Source organism: Lactuca serriola, chromosome 9 (assembly GCF_051521515.1).
Source record: "Lactuca serriola cultivar US96UC23 chromosome 9, Lser_US96UC23_V15, whole genome shotgun sequence".
Classification (NCBI taxonomy): Eukaryota; Viridiplantae; Streptophyta; class Magnoliopsida; order Asterales; family Asteraceae; genus Lactuca; species Lactuca serriola.
Window position 1 is genome coordinate 190,501,058 of NC_136416.1, and position 7,351 is coordinate 190,508,408.

Consider the following 7,351-nt stretch of genomic DNA (forward strand, 5'->3'; position numbering starts at 1 on the left):
GTGGTTACATCTATTTGGGTTTGTCGTGCGAGAATGGAAATGTCTAACGAATCTATGAGATTTAGGGTAACTTTATGGGGTGATCCTTACAGAGTCCTTCTATAATTGTACTATGTATACAAGTTGTATATAATTCAAGATTAAATAGACCTTCGAATAAGTGATCCTACTCCATAACCACAACTAAACAAGGAACAGGTAGTGAAGCATAGATTATAAATTCTAAGTCTATAGAATCTCAATTATATAAAACCTTGGAAGTATACATAGCAAGATTATAGACCTATCCGTAAGGTTCTTTTAAATTATCACATAAGTTATTTATATAGTGCCTAAAATACTCCTATAATATTTTAATGTAATGTACTTGGTATGTTTCAAACTTGTTATCGCGTTATAGTATCATAGAATACTCCTATAGTATTTAATCTTACAGACAATGAACTTAATGCTTGTCATAGGCCTTCTTGTTGTTCTAGAGACACTCAACCAGGACTGAGTTTGCTTGCTTCTTTTTTCCATTTTCAACAGTGTTTTCCTTATTGGTATTGTCGTTGATGTTTGTGCCTTTGTCTACAGTTGTGTTGTCGGATGGTTGTGGTGGTGTTTATGGTGTTTAAAAGTGTAACATCCATAAATTTTACGCCAAATTTAAACTTTTCAATCATAAATAAAAATCAAATAGCATTGTTTACAAAAAATGTTTTCAAATCAATATCCATCAGAGTGTCCCAAAATCATATCATAAGGATGAGGAGCAGTATGGTCACACCTTCGCCTTGCCATGATCTCCTGAAGTACCTGAAACAATAAACTGAAAACTGTAAGCCCGAGGGCTTAGTGAGCTACCCCCAAAATACCAATACCACACTGACAACGCCATATCAGTGACAATCAATCAATCAATCAATCAACATGCATACTGAGCCATCGGCCTGACCGGACCGCCCTATTGCGCCTACAGTCTATCTGAATCTATCCCGATCCTTCAGCATGACAAGTCTGCCACGTGGGCATGCAGTCTCCACGGACCGCTCATATGGTATGTTGGCCTTCAGCACAAAGCAGGACCGCCTCAACCCAACCAACAAGCAAATAACCATGTGCGCATAACTATCAAATACTAGCATATACAATCATCAAACATATCTATCTTACTAATCATAAATCATAGAATTCTCCCGTAACTAGAGTACCGACTTAGCAGGTCACTAACATACCAATCCTTACGGATTATAAGAGCATAACATACTGTCTACCATGAGTTCCTTCGCTTTTTGTCCAAACTTTATGGCCACCCGTCGAGTTCCCTCCTTGCAACTCGACGAATACCCACGCATACATATCCCAGGGAAAACTCATCCGATTCGCCGAGTTGTTCTTCAACTCGTCGAGTCTTATGGTAATCTTCATCGGACTCGCCGAGTTGTTCATCCAACTCGTCGAGTTCACGACCATCTTCATGTGACTCGCCGAGTCAACCTTGCGACTCGCCGAGTCCATTCAGTCCTTTTCCCATACATACTTGCTTTGAGCCTTGCAGCGGCTCCAAATCACAGATCCAAGCTTCTAGGGCATGCTTATCACGTAAAGTTGCAAACTTTACGTGCATGCATGGCTATAAAGGCTCTAAATGCCTATTTTAAGTTCTTAATGGAGCTTCATGCTCAAGGGGGACCTTAATCATGACCAAAACTGAAACTTTATGCTTCTAGAATCCAAGGAGGGTCCAGATATGAAGTTACAACCTCAGATCTAGCCCATAGCTCCTCTTTCCAACTTAATATTCCCACAAAACCCTAAAAATCAACCAATAGAAGAGATCCACAAGGAAAAAGACGATTTGGTTACCTCCAGAAGATGATAACTGATATAGGTGTTGATTCCTACACTCTACTTGCTCCAATCTCCTTCTCCTCCAAGCCTTCTCCCTCCAAAGATCCTCTTTTCAAGCTTCAAACACACAATGGGCACACACACACGTATTAGGGTTCTCACGGACTCTCTAGAACTGCAAAGAGGCCCAAGGGAGGCTAAGGCTCCTTTAAATAGGGGTGCAAACCCTGGGATTTAGGGTTTCATCTGCCAACTCCTACTCGCCGAGTCCCGATATGGACGCGTCGATTAGGTCACTTAACACGCGATCCAACCGCGCTGCTACTCGACGAGTAGAGCAACCAACTCGTCGAGTAAAGCTTAACCCAATAAATCTTATTTAAATAATACCTGAGAATTGGGGCGTTACAACTCTCCCCCACTTGAACTAGAATTCGCCCCTCGAAGTCCGCTGGAATAAACGATGCCGGGTAATGCTCGCGCATCTCCGCCCCCGGCTCCCATGTCCACTCGGATCCCCTCCAATGCTCCCACTATAACTTTAGTAAAGGTATTTCCTTGTTTCGCAGAATCTTCTTCTTCTTTTCCAAAATAGCCACAGGCTTCTCCATATAGTTCAGGCGCTCATCGACCTGAATATCATCCAATGATACCACTGCCTCCTGGTCCATAATGCATTTTCGCAATTGCAAAACATGAAATGTGTTGTGGATCCGACTGAGCTCCTCCGGAAGCTCCAGCCTATAAGCCACTCTGCCAACCCTGGAAACAATCCTGAATGGTGCAATATAACGGGGACCCAGTTTTCCCCTCTTTCTGAAGTGGATCACACCCTTCCAGGGTAAGAACTTCAGAAGAACCATGTCACCCACTTGAAATTCCAGCTCAGATCGGCGTCAGTCGGCATAAATTTTCTGCTGACTCTGAGCGGTCTGCAGTCGTTGTCTAATCTGCTGTATCATATCGGTAGTCTGCAGAACTAGATATGTCCTACCCATCACCCTGTGCCCAACCTCGCCCTAGTAGAATGGGGTCCTACACTTCCGCCCATACAAAAGCTCAAAAGTCGGGTCGCCAATACTAGAATGATAGTTGTTGTTGTAGGCGAACACTGCAAGCGGTAGGTAGGAATCCCAACTCCCACCGAAATCAATGACGCACGCCCTCAACATATCCTCGAGGGTCTGAATGGTCTACTCACTCTACCCATCAGTCTGCGGATGGAACGTCGTGCTAAAATGTAGTCGTGTACCCAGTTCCTAATGGAACTTCTGCCAAAAACGGGAAGTAAACCTGACATCTCGATTGGAAACGACAGAAACTGGAACCCCATGGCGAGAGATAATCTCTCTGACGTACGGGTCGGCCAACTTCTCTGCCGACGAACTCTCCCGTATGGCTAGGAAATGGGCACTCTTGGTCAAATGATCCACGACGACCCATATAGCATTGAACCCCCTTGCCGTCTTCGGCAACTTCGTGATGAAATCCATTGCGGTCCGTTCCCATTTCCACATGGGAATCTCCAGAGGCTGGAACTTGCCATGCGGCCTCTGATGCTCGGCCTTGACCATCCTACAGGTCAAGCACCTCTCAACAAACCAAGCGATATCTCGCTTCATGCCAGGCCACCAATAACTCGAACTCAAATCACGGTACATCTTGGTGGCTCTCGGGTGAATAGAAAACCGAGACTTATGAGCCTCCTCCGTTACTGTCTGCCAGACCCCTCCGGACATCGGAACCCAAACCCGACCGTATCGGGTCAACAATCCGCGGCTATCCTGAACAAACCAGGCGCTCTCGCCGTTAATCTTCTCCAACTTCCAATTCTCTGGTCTCATACCCTCAATATGAGCATCCCTGACCAAACCCACCAGCGAGGAATCCACCGTTATCCTCATACACTTGGTCGGGGTTGAGGACCCAGATGACTTGCAGCTTAGAGCACCCGCAACCACGTTTGCTTTAACAGGATGGTAAAGGATCTCACAATCATAGTCCTTCACCACATCCAGCCACCTGCGCTGCCTCCTGTTCAGGTTCGGCTGATCCATGATGTGTCTCAAACTCTTGTGATCCGTGTATATAGTGCAACGGACCCCGTACAAATAGTGCCTCCAAATCTTGAGAGCGGAGATCACCGCTCCCAACTCAAGATCGTGTGTGGGGTATCTCGTCTCATGCGGCTTCAACTGTCGCGATGCATAGGCTACCACCCGTCCTCTCTGCATGAAGACTACCCCCAAGCCTGTGATGGATGCATCACAAAATACCACAAAATCCTCAACTCCCTCGGGGAGTGTCAACACTGGTGCTTCGCATAAACACTGTCGGAGGGTCTCAAACGCCCTCTGCTGCTCAGGGCCCCACCGAAAATCCACCCCGTTCCTCGTTAGATGAGTGAGGGGTAAGACAATCTTAGAGAAATCACGAATAAATCTCCGATAACAGGAAACTCCTGATGTCTGAGGGAGATTTCGGAGTCTCCCACTGCATAACCGCCTCCACTTTGGCCGGATCGACCAAAATCCCCTCCTGGTTAACGAGATGTCCGAGGAACTGGACCACTCGTAACCAAAACTCACATTTCGAGAACTTGGCATACAACCGTTCTCGCCTCAGAACCTCCAGCAGCTCCCTGAGATGCTCCTCATGCTGCTCTTGGGTCTTGGAATACACCAAGATATCATCTATGAACACAATGACCGAGCGATTGAGCATCGGTCTGCAGACTAGATTCATCATATCCATGAACACTGTCGGCACATTGGTGAGCCCAAATAGCATCACCACGAACTCATAATGACCATAACGAGTTCGAAACGCGGTCTTCTCCATGTCTTCCTCCCTCACCCTGAACTGGTGGTATCCTGATCTCAAATCAATCTTGGAAAACCAAGATGCACCCTGAAACTGATCGAAAAGATCGTCTATCCTCGGGAGCGGATAACGGTTCTTTACCGTTAACTTGTTCAGCTCCCTATAGTCAATGCACATCCTGTGCGAACCGTCCTTCTTCCTGACGAAAAGGACCGGTGCTCCTCAGGGTGAACTACTCGGACGAATAAACTGCTTACCTAGCAGGTCCTGCAATTGAGATGATAGCTCCTGCATCTCAGGCGGTGCCAAATGGTACACCGCCTTGGCGATAGGGGCCGCACCTAGCACTAGATCAATCTTGAACTCAACCTGCCTCACCGGAGGCACTCCGGGTAACTCCTCCGGAAACACATCAACAAACTCTCTGACCACCGGGATCTCCGAAACTGAGAGCTGCTCTCTAACCCGTGTATCTACCACATACGCCAAATAACCGGCACACCCATGCTGAATATACTATCGAGCCCTGGCTGCCGAATAAAACCCTGATCCTAACCTGGTGCCCTCACCATATACTACCAGTTCTCCCTATTTGGGGTTCGTACCACCACCCGCTGTCCCTCACAGTCGATCATGGCGCCAAAATGGCTAAGCCAATCCATCCCTACAATCACACATACATCCCCCATGGGGATAGGAATCAAATCTATCGGGAAGGACACCCCGAAAATCTCTAACTCGCATCCCTGGTAGACCGAAGAAGCAGAAATCCCGTGCTCGTTGGCGATCGAAACTTGCAACGGACACTCAAGATCATCTATCGGCACACTAAACCCTCTACTGAAAGTCTGAGATACGAACGACCGACTCGCCCCTGAGTAAAATAAAACCAAAGCAGGCAAAGAATTTACTAGAAACGTACCTAATCACAGGTACAATCCATAAGCATAACACAAATACAAAAATTGAGACAGAGAATAGAAACGTACCAGCAACCACATCCGGTGCTGCCTTGGCCTCCTCGACCGTGAGCTGGAAGGAACGACCTTGAGCCTTCAGAGCCTCCACATTGACTGGCCTCCCATCTCCAATCCTTACAGTAGCTGGCGCGGAACCCTGCGCCGACTTGGCGGCGAGCTACGGACAGTTGGTCTTCACATGACCAACCTGATGACAATGGTAACAAATCCTCATATCTGCAGGATGGGCGGACTGACGGCAATCCCTGGCATAATGCCCCTCCTTGCCACATTTATGGCACCCACCACCTGCTCTACAACTCCCAATGAACTCTACCACACTTTCCACAAGTGCGGCTCTGATGACCCCCATACCATGTATCAGCGGTCTTAGATCGCTTAGGCGCCGGCTAAGACTGTGCCGGTGCCTGACGCTGCTCCTTCAGATGCAACTCTATCTCCAAATCACGCCGCCTCGCGGCTTCCTGTAGATCCAGGAGGGTATCACAACGTTGTGTAGCCACAAACTGTCGTATATCCATCTTGAGCATACTCAGATAACGAGTCATCTGAGACTGCTCTGACGCAAACTCCGGGCAAAATATAGTCCTCTCAGTGAACATCCGGGTAATCTCCATCACAGACTCCCCATCCTGTCTCAATGTTAAAAACTCCTGAGCAAGCCGCTCCCGTTCCACACGCGGAACGTAGCGGGTGCGAAACATATCCCGGAACTGCTCCCAAGTAATAGCAGCTCGCTGATCATCATAATATGAACATGTTGTCAATCTCCACCAGTCCTTTGCCCCAAGCCTAAGTAGGTTCAAGGCACACCTGACCTTCTGGTCAGCAGGACATGAGCACGTGAAGAAACAACCCTCCACGTTAGACAACCACCGCATAGCTCTGATCGCATCCTGTGTACTATCAAATGTCGGGGGCTTTGTATTATTGAAGTCCCAGTACCGGAAAGCCCTGACGGCTCCTCCTCCAACCCCTGCCGCAATTATAGCCGAAGTGGCTGCAACGGCTGCTGTCTCTGCCAGAGCTGCATGTCGCTCATCAAAATACTCAACCATCGCGGTCTTGATCGACCCAAACATCTCTGGTAGCTGCGCTCGGAAATCCGCATCGACCTCATCGTGCAGAATCTCTCGGATCCTGGCATCCAGCTCCTCAGTCCCTATCTAAACCACGGGCTCAGGCGCCACCGGCACCTCTGACCCTCCGTCTCCTGAACCTGACCCTGATCCGGATCCTGATCCTAATCCGGACCCATCAGCAAAACGTATCGTCACCACCATACTGAAAGGTACACTCAAGACATCAGATAAACAACATAATGTCGGGAGACCAAAACCCACAAACCCTAGGGGTTGTGATTTCCTTTCTACGCGTATGGGTCCTGTGCTTTCAGTAGTATGGGCCCATACTACCTTCCACACCTACCCATATATGTCTCAAGTATCACCACAATGCCCCAACAATATCATCAACATAGAAATGCGCTCAACCCTCACTTCTAGAGGAATACCAACTATGACATCCCCATTTTCACGGCCAGAAAAGACCGATTTTGTTTATGCTTTGTTTAAAAATTAGAGTAACATTTTAAATAAAAGTGTTGCGGAATTAGTCCCAAAACAAAATATGATAAAAATTATCAAAAGCATTTCCAAAGAAATGTATTTCATCAAAAGACTTGGGATGTCATGTTCGTTACATATCAAAAG